The sequence below is a fragment of the Antechinus flavipes genome, chromosome 5 (assembly GCF_016432865.1).
Source record: "Antechinus flavipes isolate AdamAnt ecotype Samford, QLD, Australia chromosome 5, AdamAnt_v2, whole genome shotgun sequence".
Lineage (NCBI taxonomy): Eukaryota > Metazoa > Chordata > Mammalia > Dasyuromorphia > Dasyuridae > Antechinus > Antechinus flavipes.
Window position 1 is genome coordinate 157,408,566 of NC_067402.1, and position 15,897 is coordinate 157,424,462.

Sequence of the window (15,897 nt, forward strand, 5' to 3'; positions counted from 1 at the left end):
TTTTTCAGGAGTGATTAAAATTAGGAATTATTATTCTTATTAAACAGTTATCAAAGTACATGTAAATAAGATATCATAGCATATCTACTAATTGACAAGGGTAGAGGAAGTGAAAATGTAAACTAAAAATTCCAATGTTAAGTTACCTTCCAAGATCTATCATAAATGAATATAATGTATTTTAACAGTGTAAATGTTACACAAAATTCCTATTTGCACTTTACAGGAGCTTAATTCAATAAAAATTTCTTAAGCACTTAACTAATGTGCTAAGACTCAAGGGGATTGAAAGTTTAAATAATTATCTAAAAAAAAAATCAATCTAATGCATAGGAACAATGTAGTACAAACCCATACTAAAAGTACAAAAAGAGAAAGATAAGCAAAATACTCTGTGAAGTCTAAGAGGAAATGGCTTTCAAGCAAGCAATAGGCATTACCTAATTGCATACTATGTGCTAGACACTAAAGTGAGGATGCCAAGATAAAAATGGAACAGTACTTGCCCTCAATGTCTTTCTTAATTGATGAAATTAGAGAAATCTTCATGGAAGAGGCAAAATTAGAATTGGAATCAATAGAGAGCTGTGCCGATAGTCAGGAAGATCTGAATTTCAATATGACAAAACACATTGTACTTGCTGTCTAACCTTGGTCAAGTTACTCAATAAATGTCTGCTTCAATTTCCTCAACTGTAAAATGAAGATTACAACAGCACCTACCTCCCAGGATTGTTATGAGGATCAAATGTGATGATATTTGTAAACCAGTGCCTACGACCAAATAGGCACTTAATAACGGTTGTTTCCTTTATTCTTGAACTGGTCTTTACATGGGTGATGAGGAGAGAGGGCCACAATATATCTCTTGAGTTGATCAAGGAACATAGCCAAGATTAACAGCGATATCTCAAATCCCTATATGTTCTATATCTTTTTGTGGCTGACCTAAATTACCAAAGACAGATAACTTTCAATTTTATTTTTCTAAGATTCCATTTTTTTCTTAGAATCTAAAAGAAAACCTACATCTAAAACACTACACAGAACACATTAGTCATCCTAATAATGATTAGCATTTTTCATAATTAAAAAATATTTCAAGAGATTTAATGGGATCCCATTCTTTCCCCACAAAAGGCCTTTCATCTTATATTCTGGAATTGGATTGCATAGCTCTTCCCAAATAAGTCCTTGAAATATATTTTGTTTTTATGAAATACACTCTTAGAAGAAGAAAAAAAGGGAAATAATGTATAACTAGCCTTTATATCAGATGCTATACTATTTGACTAATTTTATACATACTAAGTTTATATTGTTATGTGTAGCAAAATAGCGGTTTATGGGCCTTGTATAGCTATATATATGGGCCTCAGAACCCGTTTAGTCCAGCATTCTTGTTTTATGGATAAAGAAAAGAGGGATTCAAAAGGTGAAGTCACTTTCCCAAGTAGCAGAGCTGGGAATCAAACCTAATTCTTTTTATTCTGAAAGAGCCAGGGCTTTTTCCACTACATCTCACTGCCTCCTCAAATTACTGTTAGCTTAAAATTATAGCTAGTTTAAGCTCCACATCTTCTAAACACACACAGAGAATTAGATTTTTTTTTCAAATAGTTGGATATTATGCATGTGAAAAGGAAAGAGAAAACATCTCTTTTTCTAATAGAAAAATCAGAGATAGGATCATTAACTTTGTAGTGGGAAAAACAAACAAACAAATAAACAAAAAACAAACAAACACACACACACACACAAACCAACTGTCATTTTGATATTTTGGCAAGATTACAGGAAGCAGAATCACTATTTAAGATTGACAGCATCTGGCATCATAGCTTTTGCCATTTTCCAGTAATTGATAACATAAAAGAGAATCCTGGGGAAAAAAGGCTGAATTTTTCTACCAAAAAGTAAGAGATGTTGTAAAGGACAAGACTGGTTTTTTGAATTGCATTTTCATTCTATGGATCTACTACAAGTGAACAGTAAAGGATATAAACATACATTTGGTGATTTGGATTTTAGAGACAGAACATCAGATTTAATTGCTATTGAGAATTCCTAGTAAGGAAGATATCTCTACCTGTGTAGATTGCAACATACTCTGCAATACATAGTAATATAGATTTGCCTGGATTACCGAGAAATTAAATGATTTAGCCTGAACTAAACAGATAATACGTGACAGAGGAAGTTCATATTAAACCAGGTCTTCAATACTCTGAGGTTCATCTTTCTATCTCCTATATAAATTTGCTTCTCTTTATCATGCATATAATATTTTAAAGAATATTGTAATTTGGGCAAAGAGATGCTAAATTCACTGTAAGTAAAATATTATAGGATGCTTTTACTGACTATATTTTATATAAGAAACATAGTTTACAAATTAGCAGATAATTTCAATTCCACATCACCATATCTGAAGAATCTGAACTGCAGATGATCTGCAGTGCTGCTCCTACACCTCCCAAAAAAGGACAGAAGCATGGATAATATAAGAAAGCCAAAATATATAACCACTAATGACACATAAAATAAGCAATATAAAAATATCGTCAAAGATATGAATGATTACCAAAGAAGATGGACAGTCATTTAGCATGGGTAAAAGATTCAATGATAAGCATTAATTAAAAGATCCCTGAGGACGATTTCTATTAATTCAGTACTCTGCAGAGAAATTTTCTCTTAATATATGGACAAAAATTGTACAGGCCAAGTAAACATAGATGGACTGGCATATTTACCATTGGAAGTTGCTGTCATAGATTTAGTGAAATATTGATTATAATTGTATATATTATATTAAGCTTCAAGAGAAATAGGAACAAAGATGAATGAAAAATGCTTTTATTTGGAAAGCATTATCCCAGATGATTCATTTATCACACTTAAGCTAAGTGCTTACTATCTGCACTAGGCTTAAATGCCTTGCTAAGAGAGGCATAAAGATAAATAATAGGGCCTCTTATGGAACTCTGACTATATTAGGGATATTGGCATATGTTTAGAGACAAAGATTTTACAAATTAAAATACAAATCCATGAAAGGATACAAAGTGCTTTGAGATCAGATGAGCTAGGTTTCACTTTTTACATTTTTTTCCTTGTTTGTTATATTCAATTTCCTGATGTGATTTTCACTTTGAAAAGGTATTTTAGTGCCAAAACTAACCTATACTTACATTATCTCCCAAAGCAGCTATTCCAACCATATGTGGTTTATGAAAGCAGAGGTGATATATACACACCCCACAACTCCCAAGTGAAGGCTAAACCAGATGATAATGTAATTGGGAAATATTTAACAAATAAAAATACAGTAAAATATAATGTTATCATGTGGTTTTCTAAGTTAACATGAAGCCTGCAAAAATCTTTACATATGGTTTAATGACTGTTTCTATTTGAATTTGATATTATTCATTTAAAGAACTCAGCAATTAAATGATTTAGTTAAAAATAAATCTTCAATCCTAGGAAACCTATATGCTATGTTGTACTGATTTCTTATATAAAATAACAAATGGGAGTTCTCTATGTTTAAAATGAAGTTTGACAGATTAGCAAATCAAAATGCTAGACAAAACTGATCCATAAGTGCTTTCCATAAATAGTCATTTCTTTTGCTTTTGTCTTCCTAAGAGCAATTTAATAGAAATTTTAAGTTACTGACAATTAAAAAAAAAGAAGCAGATGAATATGACCTTAAATACTCAACTTTTTTCAATAATTTCAAATCCCCACTCAACTATTTACTACTTGCATGACCATAGGCATATTATGAAACAACTACATCAGGCCTCAATTTTCTCATTTGAAGAAATGGAAGATTGGGCTCAAGTTGTTTATAATCCTACGATCTTATAAAGAACACTAAGAAAATATTGAAAATGGCAAATGTAAATCAATGTTGGACTATTTAAGAAACAACTTGATTATTCAAAACTGCTTAATTATGTTTCCATACTAACCTGAATATATGATTTCATTAGTAAAGATAGGGAACTCCCACTGAACAATTTTGTACATCAATGAAGACTGGCACCAGTTTTATAACTCGAGAAGTGATTAATATGTAACATAGACTTAGCAATACTACAGACTTTAATATGTCCAGAAGACCCCAAGAGATTTTAAAAAATCAGATCTCATTTCTTGAGTAAAGGAATATGAAGAAGGATAATGTAAGCACTTCTTTTTCTTTTTTCTAATAAATTTTACTGAATTCTGGAATAATGAGGTTATAATCAAGGATGTATAAGAAAAATTCAAAACAATTCAAATTGTATATCTGAAGATATTGGTATGCACATCTTTTAAAAAGTTACTTCTGTAGTCATATCTGCCTTTTCCCTTTCTTTATATCCTTAGCATTTACTACATTGTGTGATATAAAGTATGTGCTTGGTACCTTCTCATTGATTGACTAAATGACATGTCACAGATTTCCATGTAATTTTAATTGAAGCATGACAGGCATCTCATGTAAGCAGAATCTTCAAGACTATATCTTGTTCTAATAAGTATCATGCTTCTGAAAAATCAATAAATTAATACAGTGAAGTGTATTCTCTTTACCTATCAATCTGCTGCATGATCATACTGATACTGTATTCTGATGGAAAAGAGTGTCTGAAAAGAAATGTGTTATTATTGCTGTTTTCTTTTAAATCAAAAATGTTCTCAATGAATAAATAGGCAATTCTCACAAAAATAGAGAGACATTAGAAATGAGGCCTTATAGCTTGATAACTGATGTCTTCTCAATCGTCATTTCCCCAACCTCCCAAAGTATTTCAATTATGATCATATTAATTTGGGGAAAATTTTCCCTATTTATACTATCAATATTCTATTATTTCTAATATGTATCTAGTCACCCCTACCTATTTCATTTTCCTAAGAATCAATTTTTCACATACTAGCTTTGTGCTAAAGTAGTTGAATTCAAACATGAAGGCTTCACTACTGTTGACTTTAAAATTAGATCAGAAGCTGATAGAATCACAGAGTTGGATATAGAAAGGATTTCAGGAATCATATAGCCTACCCTCTAAATTTTGCAGATGAGAAAACTAAGACACATATACAAAGAGCAGTACAATGATTCCATTTAGAGTCTTTCTTTGTTGTCTGTTTTCTGATTTCATGCATAAATTTTCTGCAATTTCATTTCTTCCTCAACTGTTTTTTTTTATAAAATAGTACCTATACCAGTCTTCTGTCATCTTCCCTCCAATAATTTGTAAATTAATTTGTTTTAAGATTCCATATCATTATTCTTGATCAGAATGTTAAGTCAATTTTCCCAGTGAAAGATATTTATTTTCTTGGTCTCCTTTTTCTGTTAACGACTTTGCATTTGGACTTGGTAGGCCTAACTGAGGCCAATCCCTTCCTAGATTAGATGTGTTATTAGGAGAAAAAAAATAGGCAACTTTAAATAATTCACCAGTTAACAACAACAACAACAAGTTATCTATAGGCAAGAAGATAGTCATCAGGGACCAACATGGAAGATATCTGAAAACTAAGTAAAATTTCCTTGCCTAAGGTGTCCATCATTTTGCCCATTATTGTAGCAGAGAGTTTCAGATATTCTTTGTCACTTTTATACTCAAGGAAGTTGATGTCAACAGCCTGAGCATTTAGTGTCTTGAATAAATCAAATCTTGAAGGTGATCGCCATATGTTTTAAGGAAAAACTAGCCAAAGTTGCATGGAAGCAAGGGACAGGATATCACTCCTACAACAGTAATTGTAAAGTTCACAAAGAAATAGTCTGTACATTTTCAATTTTTCTTAGTTTAATTGGTTCCAGTGAAAGCTACTGTGATTCTATGTAGTATCTTTTCATCTTTAGTCTTTCTTCTAACTTCTCTAAGTAAAGGATAAGCTGACTGTACATAGGGAGCTAATTCTAAAAAAAAAATGTCTATAGTCAGTCTTTTCCTTACACTTTTAAATGTTGCTTGTTATTCAACAATTCAATTTGTTTAGACTTTCTTGACCAAAACATTCATGGGGCATAATCTTCACACTTCTGAGCAGCCTAAAAGCTATCAATTGGCCTCTTTCATTTCATTTCTTATTACCAGACCATATTTCCCAATGTAATTTTCACTACCTTCCCTTGAGCCCACTTTCACACTAAAGTCTACTGACCTTAGTTCACTTAATTCTCTGTTCCCCACTTTACGGGTTTATACACATGGATGATGTTACATGTCAGCTAGCTCACCAAGGATTGCTAAGGATTAATTGCTCAATCTAAGGTTTTTTAGAGAAAGATTAGTGGTTAAAAACTAGACTGCTGCTCTACAAGTGTTGGATTTTATTAACATGGAGACAAAATAGCTAAATATGTAATTTAATTATATAAGATAGGAGAAAAAAAAGCAATGTATTTGAAAGCTGCAGATCTTGGTTCAAATCCCAATTATTTCACTTACTAGCTGCAAGTCATTCATCATTTAACCTTTGGAAGCCTTAGTTTCCTCTTAAGAAAAATAATAAGATTTCATGCAATCATTTTTATATTCTCTTCCCATTTAAAATTCTATGATCCCATACCAATCTTAAAATATTCCCCAAAATAATTAATAGCTATCAAATTTCTTGCTTTCTCAAAGATGGGGGTAGGAACAGGAGTAAGGGAGAAATTTAAAACTTAAAAATTAAAAAAAAGTTTTTTTTTACAAGTAATTGGAAAATATTTAGCATTTTGTTAAAATAAAAAGATTTTTTAAATTATAAATTTCTAAAGGTTGTAAAACATATTTTTTATCTATATTTACTTAATGCTAAAGGCAATCAAATAGCATGTTATTATCATCACACTAGTATAGATCCAAAGGTACTGTATTTAGAAACCAATGATCATTATTTTGGGAGCAATGGATGAAGTACTAGGATTGGAGTCAGGAAGATATCTTGATTTCAAATCTAGTGTCAGATATTTTATAACTGGGTGACCTTGGACAAATCATTTAACCCTGTTTGACTCAGTTTCCTCATCTGTAAAATGAGTTAGAAAAGGAAATGGCAAACTACTCCTATAGCTTGCCAGGAAAACATCAAACAGGGTCACAAAGAAAGAGATAGAACTGAAATGTATGAACAACATCAAAACACTGGAAGCTAGACAGATCATCCAAATAAAATCCATTAAGGATTACAACATGATCAATGACTAAATCAATAAAATATTTAAAATCCTTACAAGGCGGAAAAATAAAAACAAAGGAATTAGAAAAGGAAAGAGCAGGTTCATCACCTCTGCAACAGTTCTGTAATAATTAAGTAATGAGATACAAACATATATGTATGTGTGTATGTGTGTGTGTATTTGTATAAGGATACTGAAGTAAAGTGTTTTCCTTAACTACAGATATTTGTTAAATGAAACTTGTTTTTCTTTCTTTTCTTCTCAATGAAGTGTGAGTTGGAGTGGGAGGAAGAGAAAGTATTTTTCTGTTAATTTAAAACAAATACAGAATTTGGTAGTTGGGAGGTTTACTACTGATGTGAAATGTTGCAGGCACTTTCAGATGAGATCACTATTATTAGTTTTATGAATTATTTTACCTTATTACAGGAAACTTCTCATGAAGTGGGAGTAATGTGTAAATATTTGTGATATAAAAATAAAACATCAATAAAACTTTAAAAAGGAATAATTAAGACATACTAGTGAAATAGGTAATTTTATATAGGTGATTTAATTTTCTAGCTTTAAAGATTTGTACTCACAAGTTGGTAAGAATTAAAAGCAAAGCAAAACAAAATAAAATAAAACAAAAAACTATCAAAGAGGCCAAGTCTCCTGCTAAGAGAAGAAAAGCACTATTTCTTAGACTTAGTACATATCTGACTAGCTGCAACATCATAATGAGAAATAGTAAACATTAGTAGAAGCTAGAAAAATAAAATGTTCAGATACTATTTTCCTGAACAAAAAGGAGAAAATCAGTAAATATTACGAGATTTTGCTCTGCCTTGATGTAAAAAAAAAAAGGCATGATGGAAATGCCTGCAAATCTATCCTTTTCTGGATTCAGAATCTTGATACAAAAATCTGACACAAGTGTAGTGATTTTCATTGCACATAGTAGGTCTTTAATGTCTGAATGTATGTTAAATGGAATCCTCACAAGACCCTTCAGAATTAGAATTCCACTCTTCAAGTTCAAACAGTGTGTTTTAATTTGGGTGTGTGTAGTCATAGGATTATAAAATCATAGATTCAAAGCTTGAAGGACTTTAGAAAAGCTCTGACCCTTTCATTTCTTAATTGAAGAGACTATTAATTAATTAATAACAGTTATTTTTTCACATCGCATTCCCCTTTCCTCCCTCAAGATCTCAATATATTGTAATACCATATATGTTTTGCCTAGTCAGAGCTGAATGTTTATTGCTTTTAAAATTGTTGACTGCCTCTGTTGTGTTGCCTATTAAAACTAAGTCTCAAAATCAAAGATCTCTTGGTCGCTTGCCTTAGATATTACACTAAGGGAAAAAAAATACTCTTTCTGACATCATTGTAGCTTGTAGATCAAGAGACAATTAAATTCAGCTTTTTTTTTACTTTCTATTCTTTTTTTTTTTTTGGTAAAATGTATTATTGTAATTTGAATTTTACCCATGAAAAGATGATTGTCAGGAAAATCCTATCAGCAAAGCTGACTTTTATATTTTGTAATTGTAGGGAATCATAAACAATATTTGTGGGGCTACAAAATAAAATTCCTTACACAGAATGGGTCCAAAGGATACAGAAAAGTCAAGAATCTGTACCCCAAAAAACTCCATAAAAAAGAATGATCTAAATTCTTTTTTAGTCATGTCCAACTCTTTGTGACTCCATTTAGGTTTTCTTGGCAAAGATAGTGGAGTAGTTTGCCATTTCTTTCTCCAGCTCATAAGAACAGACAAGGAATTTGAGGCAAACAGGGTTAAATGACTTGCCTAAGATCACATAGCTAGTTACTGAGGCCAGATTTGAACTCAAAAAGATGAGTTTTCCTGACTCTAGGTAGAATATTTAGGGGAAGAATGACAGTTATTGCTGCTGTTGTTCTATACATAAATCACAAATGAACATATATATTTAAATGCTTATTAAGCAATATATTATGCAAACTAGATAACACAAAGACAACACACTGATATTTTCTCACTGTTTTACCCCTTTAGCTAACAAAGCTATTATAAAAAAATTGGATATACTGACAAAACATTAAATCAAATTTTGTGCTAGGGAACTGTCACCCCTCTGGAGAATGAAGAACTTTCTCTCACCTTGAAACTCTTTAGTTTATATTCAAAATCTATAAGAAAAATGTCTAACTATTTAGTGACAATATTAAAAGTAATCAAGCAGTACACAACTCATTAATGACCATTAAAAAAAAGGTATTTATAATCTTCTACTAAATAAGATACAACTTTTAAAAGTTTCTATTCCTGTTTAATTAGTGTATACACATTTAGCATATATAACCAAACACTATGGTACTTCATTGTTCCTCATTTAGCTCCAGCCTCAGACAACATTTCTCCTCATTAAAAAACAAACAAACAAAAAAACAAACAAACTAATTCTGTAATATTAAATCATCTATATGAGGTATTATAAGGTCAAACTCACAGCTTTGGTGACTGTGTTAAATAAAGAGCTGATTTGTTCACCCCTTAGCTTAGCAGCAAATCAAACCACATATCCCTTTGAACAAAGATAAAATTAGTAATCATCATACAAAACATAATGACCATAAAAGTAAATACCCTAGTTGCAGCAGTTATGAGAGAAACCTAATAGACTAGAATTCATAGGGAAACGAATTAAGATGTCAATTGATTTACATTAAAAACAAGTTGGTTAAATATAGAAAAATAATCTGAGCATACTATTCATGTAGATTTTCTTAGGTATCAATGTAGATTGTTCATAATAAAAATAAAGATGCTTTAAGGCATTTTTTAAAAACAAGCCTTTCTTCTAGACAGTCACAGACAGGAAAACAAAGAGGATCACATCCTTTTTTTTTCTTTTTTTTCTGTAATCATAAATCACATTATTCTTGGGACAAGTGGTTATTTACTACAGAGCATTAATACAGTTGATTCAAAGTGTCAATACTGTGGGTATTGAGGTCAAAAAGGCATTAATTGGATAAGAGCTCTATTAATTCCATTGTTTTTTTTTTTCCCCCTTCAAAATAATTGTAGCTATTGACTTGTTATATTACCAGTTAAATATATATGTTTTTCATTACCTTCTTCCAAATTTACTAAGACCTTGGAAAAAGCCATAATACTTACCTAATTCCACCACTTCCTGGGACAGATGGAAATACTGAAAACAAGAGATATGAAGTGATTTGATAATATAGTAGATTGTAGAGAATACACATCTGCTGACCTCCAATTTTATTCTTATTCTCTTTCAGTAAATATTAGTTATTTAAAATCCAATAAATGTGTAGATTATGAGTACAAGGCATTAATAGGATCATCTACCTTACCCAAATGTGTTTATGATCTTCATCTGACTATATTTCTCCCTGACTCCCAAAGAATGATCAATTCCCCAAATGGATAGAACAAGAGGGTTTCAAGAGTTACAGTCTCAAATTATCTTCCCAAAGGAGTATTCTTTGGGCTCTAGCATATAGAACACAGGTCATAAACTGAATCCTCCCAAAGTGCCCAACTGAAATATACCTACTAAGTATAAATGAAGTCACAATCCCCAAAAGCAAAAGGTGAATTTTAGTAATTGTCTTGGGTTGCAGATTATCTAGTAAGACTACAGTAGGACTGATTACCAAATTTCCAATTCATACATCAATAAATTCCTATTGAAATTTTAACTGTGGAAATGTTATTTTTGCTCCATCTTCCCATCATTTTTACCCTAGTAGATATTTATAAAGCCTATTATTAAATGCATTTGTTCTAATATCAGTTAGCTGTGGTTCAGTTCCAAAATAGAAGAGGTAAATACTAAAAACTGACAAATAGTACTTTAAGATTTGCAAATGCATTACACACATCATTTCATTTGAGAATCATAACTCTCAGAGACAATTAATAGCTGCAGCTAGCTGGTGTCCTGGTTAATATTTTCTTGGAATCAATAAGACCCGAGTGCAAGATCTGCTTCAGAAACTTATTAGTTCTCTTAGTAAGGAATTAAATTAATATCTCTTAGGCTCAGTTTTCTCAACTATAAAATGAGGATAATAATAATCCTCTGCCCCAAGGTACCAAAAGAGCTATATAAATGCTAGTCACATGCTAGCTATTATTATTCCTATTTTATAGACTGATGAAACAAAGTTTCAGAGAGATGTTTCTTTGGGAGGAGGCAATCAGGCTTAAGTGATTTACCCAGGTCAAACAGCTACTAGTGTTTGAGGCTAAATTTGAACTTAGGTCCTCCTAACTCCAAGGCCAGTGTTTTATCCTCTGCATCACCTGGCTGCCTCTAATTGAGCCAGTGTAAGAAACTTGAGAAAGATTATAGATCTTCAGAATTCTAATTCAGAGTTTCTTGACTCCAGGCTCCACAAATCTACATTAGGCTTTCTCTGATTCTCTTCATTCATTTCCAACTCTGATCCCTCCAACAGATCTAGTTCCTTGAAGTGAACTCCTACGAAATGGGAAAAAGGTAGATTCCTATACTTTGAATGAAGCCTTGTACTTGTTTTGGAGGGAATGGAGCTTTGCAGTCATAACCTTTTCAGTTGCTATGGGTACATATCAACAAGCAGGACTCTGTCCAAAGAAGAAATGACTCCTTAATTCTTCCCAATGGGTAAGGATATTTTCTAGGAATACGAAAGTTTTTCCCCCCACCAAGCAAAGAACGCAGTGCGCGCGCGCAAGTAGGCGCTCAAGCACGCACGCACACACACACACACACACACACACACACACACACACACACACGCTCCGACACAGACAACTTTTTCAAACTTGTGGAAATGGGAAAGGGGAGAGAGGATTCAGGAGTCCTAGCTTTGGAATTTGGAAATTCATTGCTTTCTTGGTTGGAAACTTTAAAAGAAGCCTGCTTGCTTCTTTCTTTCTTTTTTTCTTTTCTTTTCTTTTCTTTTCTTTTTTTTTTTTTTTTGGGGGGGGGGCTGAGAAATGACTTAGTAGACAAATATCAATTTTAAAATTTCTTTCCAGTCGGGCTTAATGATCTACTAAAGCTGGGGAGCTCCAAGAAACATCCTCGCGTTGGGTCACAGTCCTGGAATGTCTAACACCTACCCCATTGGCGAAAACTCCAACTTAGCTGGCAATAGAGGAGAAAAGGTCTCTGGCTTCAGACACCTTCTCTTCTCCTTTTTTCTCCAAGTCCATTTCTGGGGAAACACGTTGGCTAGTGACAGGGAAAAAATAACTTCGGGAAAAAAAAAAAAAACACAGGACAATCCAACTCATTAGGAAAGAAAAAGTCATCCAGGGCAGATGAACTGCATGAGCCCAGACCAAATGAGTGAATTTATGTGTCAACTTGTGGAGTACAGGGAGGAAGCGGCTCACTGACTGCCGGGGGACTAAATTTATGGTTCAGCCCAGCATGAAACTCATCTGTGTTCCTGCCACAAACAACTCATCCTAGAGAGTGCTGAGAGAGAGAGAGAGAGAAAGATACAAAGAGACATAGAGAGAAGGCAGAGCCAGAGTGACTGAGACAGAAAGACACACAGATATAAGATAGAGACAGAGAGACACATATACACAGAAGACAGAGACAGAGCCAGACAGAGATACACACACACACACACACACACACACACACATAAAGATTCTCCCTATCTCCAGGGAGTTTCGCCATTATTTCCATTTCTCTGGCAGCAGGCATGTGGCAGATGTTTAACTCCATTTCTACTGTCAGTCTAAGACTAGGAGACATCCAACAATATGACTGTCACAATTAACCTTAAAGATATAGACTTTACGAATACTCTTTCACCCTACTCTCCCCACAAACACACAATGACCAATCACCTTAACAAACATACACAACCTCTGGGCTAGCAGAGTGTAAAAGAAGGGTACGAAATCTACTCTTTTCCCTGTCCTTCATCTACTTCATGCATTATTGGTCTTGAAATCTACAGCGTTTATATTAATCAGAGAACAGGTTTACGGTGACTTGGCATTGAGAGCAGTTAAGTGTACTCTTTTTTTTTTTTTTTTTTTCCAGACGAAAACTATGTATAGCATTCTCCGTGACTGTTAACTTTTCTTAACGAGCACTTTGAATGATAGATGAGCTCCAACACAGAAGACTTCCCCAGTCCCTCTACTCCCCACCCTCGGACACCCGCTTGCTCCCTCCGGACAAAAGTCCCTCACCCAAAGATCTCGGGCGCTTTTGCCAATTCCTATTGCAATCCGCACCCTTATCTCCGCCACGCTCAAGGCTGTGCGGGTTCCGGCTCCGCGCCCCAGTTTGGCACCTCGCTGAATCTCTTGGCCTTGCCCTGCCCTCCGGCTTAACAAGTCTTAAGTTACTAAGAAGAGTGCGCCAGCCCACCTGCAGGTGACCCGAGATGCGCTTTCTTTACCTGGCTTAGATCTTCCTCTCTCTTCTTCTTCTTCTTTTTAAGTTATTATTATTATTTTTTAAATTTCTTTTCTTGCTGTATTTTCCAAGAGCGAGGGAGAATAAACTTGCGTCTTCAGCTATGAGGCTGAAGTTGCAAACCCGTGGGATGGCCTCGATCCACCTCGGAGTGAGAAGCTCGGGCTGAGCCGCGGCTGCTAAAGCAGCGGCCCTGGCTGCTGCGGAAGGCGGCTGTGGCAGCTGCTGCAAAGGCGGAATCGGAAAGCAGAGGGCGCTGATGCTCCCTCTAACGCGGTACGGGGACTAGCCCCGAGCGTAGCTACAGCTGGAGATTTTGCTAGGGGCTGGTGGTGAAGAGAGGCACGCTCTGTACTAGAGGGAAGCTTTTAAGTTTGTGGTGTGGCCGCAGCAGCTGCCCCGGGAGAGATTCATTCTTTTAGATGAAGGCGGGGAGTGGAGAGGGGGTGTGGGGGGTGGAATTAAACCGCTGGGGATTACCTTTCTCTCCTCCTTATCTCCTCCCCCAAATCCTACACACACATATTTGAACACTCATGCACTAGTTCTCTCCCAGAGGTCAAGACCTGCCTTTGCGTAAACTGTCAGTATCAAGGATTGGGGCATTTGTTCCATGCACACTAGCTCCCAAACCTGCTCTGGGACCGCAAGAACCCCTCTAACCTTTAGGGATTTAGGGAGCATATGTTAATTCTCTTTTGAACATTAGCATTAAGACTGCAATGTTTATATGTGGGGGGAGGGGAAGGGCGGTGAGCCGGGAGGAGAGTGGTTAATAATCTATACTATCTCAAATTTCAAGCTTGCAACCCAAACCTGCTCTTCTTGGACGAGCCAAACCCACGTTCCGTGTTGAAAGCACCAAGATGAGCTCTGCTTCCTTCTAGACTTTTAAAAGACTGGAAAAGACTAGATGGAGTAATAGGAAACAATCAGATTTAGGAATAAACGCTAAAGGGTGAAAGATGGAAAGAGGAAGTTGGTAAAGCGTTTGAGGAAAGATTACACCTACCCACTCCCCTCCCCATTAGTCTGGCTTTTACCTGTACCCTCAAATGAGCAAATTAACAGGTTTCTATTGAAGAATCGTACACACCCTGGGTACACAATAGCAACAGGCAAATAAATGGGGACAAAACTTCTGTTCCTGTAAACTTTAGCCTTATCTTTTCAAAAATAGAACCTGACCTGGGGACAGGTGTAACTGGCTCCTCTACTTAGCTGGAGATATTAGGATTGGGGTGGTAGGAAAAAAAAAATAGATGGAACAATCTGCCAGCATGTGAATAAAGAATCCTGTGTCATGGGAAGAGACTGAAAGGGTTACAGAGATAACAGGTGGGATTTTCTGCTCCCTAATTATCACCCCACACATAAGGTGATGTTCAGAATTTTCTCCACACGCAGACCACAAATTAGGGTAAAAATCTTATACAGAATGTGGAATCCAGGGATATCTCCACCATTCTTCTCTCTTCTACCTCAAAAATCTACAAATGACACCAATCAATACCGCTCCCCCCCCATTCACTGTAGAAACTAGAAAGATAAAAGTTTAGAGAGTCAAGAGTCCTAAGAAAAACAGCACCCTTCAAATTGCACCACTACATATCTTACCTATACCACGATTTATCTAGAAAACCTTAAGAAAAAGATGAATTTAAATTTCTCAATTTCACATACTATTGAATGTCATTTCTTAGAGGGGAGTAAAAGAGAGTACTTTTAAAACAAACACAGAAGGTCTGATTGGATATTTCTAATGCTCTGTTCCCCCTTCCTCCCCCCAAAAGAAATGGGGAAAGCAAAAAAAAAATGTTTTTAAGAGAATAAGAAGGGAAAATGGAAGAAGAGTTTGGGAAGTTTAAATAATTGTGATTCACAAAATGAGACCAATGAAGCAGGAAGATACAAACTTTTACTCTTTGCTCATATAAAAGCTATACCTAGACTTACCTGGTACTTTTCTGTCTTGAAGTGACTAAAGTTTCACTTATTCTCACATACTTTTTAACAGTTTTGTACAATTAAATAGCTACAAAATAGAACATAAATAATAATCCCAGAAGGCAAAACTGTTGCATGTGGCTGTTAAAACATTGCTTAAATTGACACTAAGTAATGGCAAGACTTAAAACCTCCCTCTTAATCTTTTATGTATTTGCCTTGACAGACTTCAGTTTTTTCTTTCCTTTGGCAGAATTTTGTTTAGCATATTGCTACAACAATTTAAAATTAAAAAGCAAAAATAAAATAAAATAAAATAAACTACA

The 15,897-nt window shown here is 34.5% G+C and overlaps 1 protein-coding gene across 2 annotated transcripts in view; it reads right to left on the reverse strand.

The window, feature by feature from the left end:
• Window positions 1-14,085, reverse strand: part of SEMA3D (semaphorin 3D) — a 227,111-nt gene extending 213,026 nt beyond the window's left edge. The window contains exons 1-2 of one of the 2 annotated variants that reach the window (XM_052000438.1): window positions 13,608-14,084; window positions 10,339-10,372 (exon numbers count right to left, since the gene is read on the reverse strand). The gene's annotated coding sequence lies outside the window, so the exon portion shown is untranslated. Of the gene's footprint in view, window positions 1-10,338; window positions 10,373-13,607 lie in introns of both variants that reach the window. The other variant, XM_052000439.1, reaches the window with a different exon arrangement.
• Window positions 14,086-15,897: the final 1,812 nt, after the last annotated feature.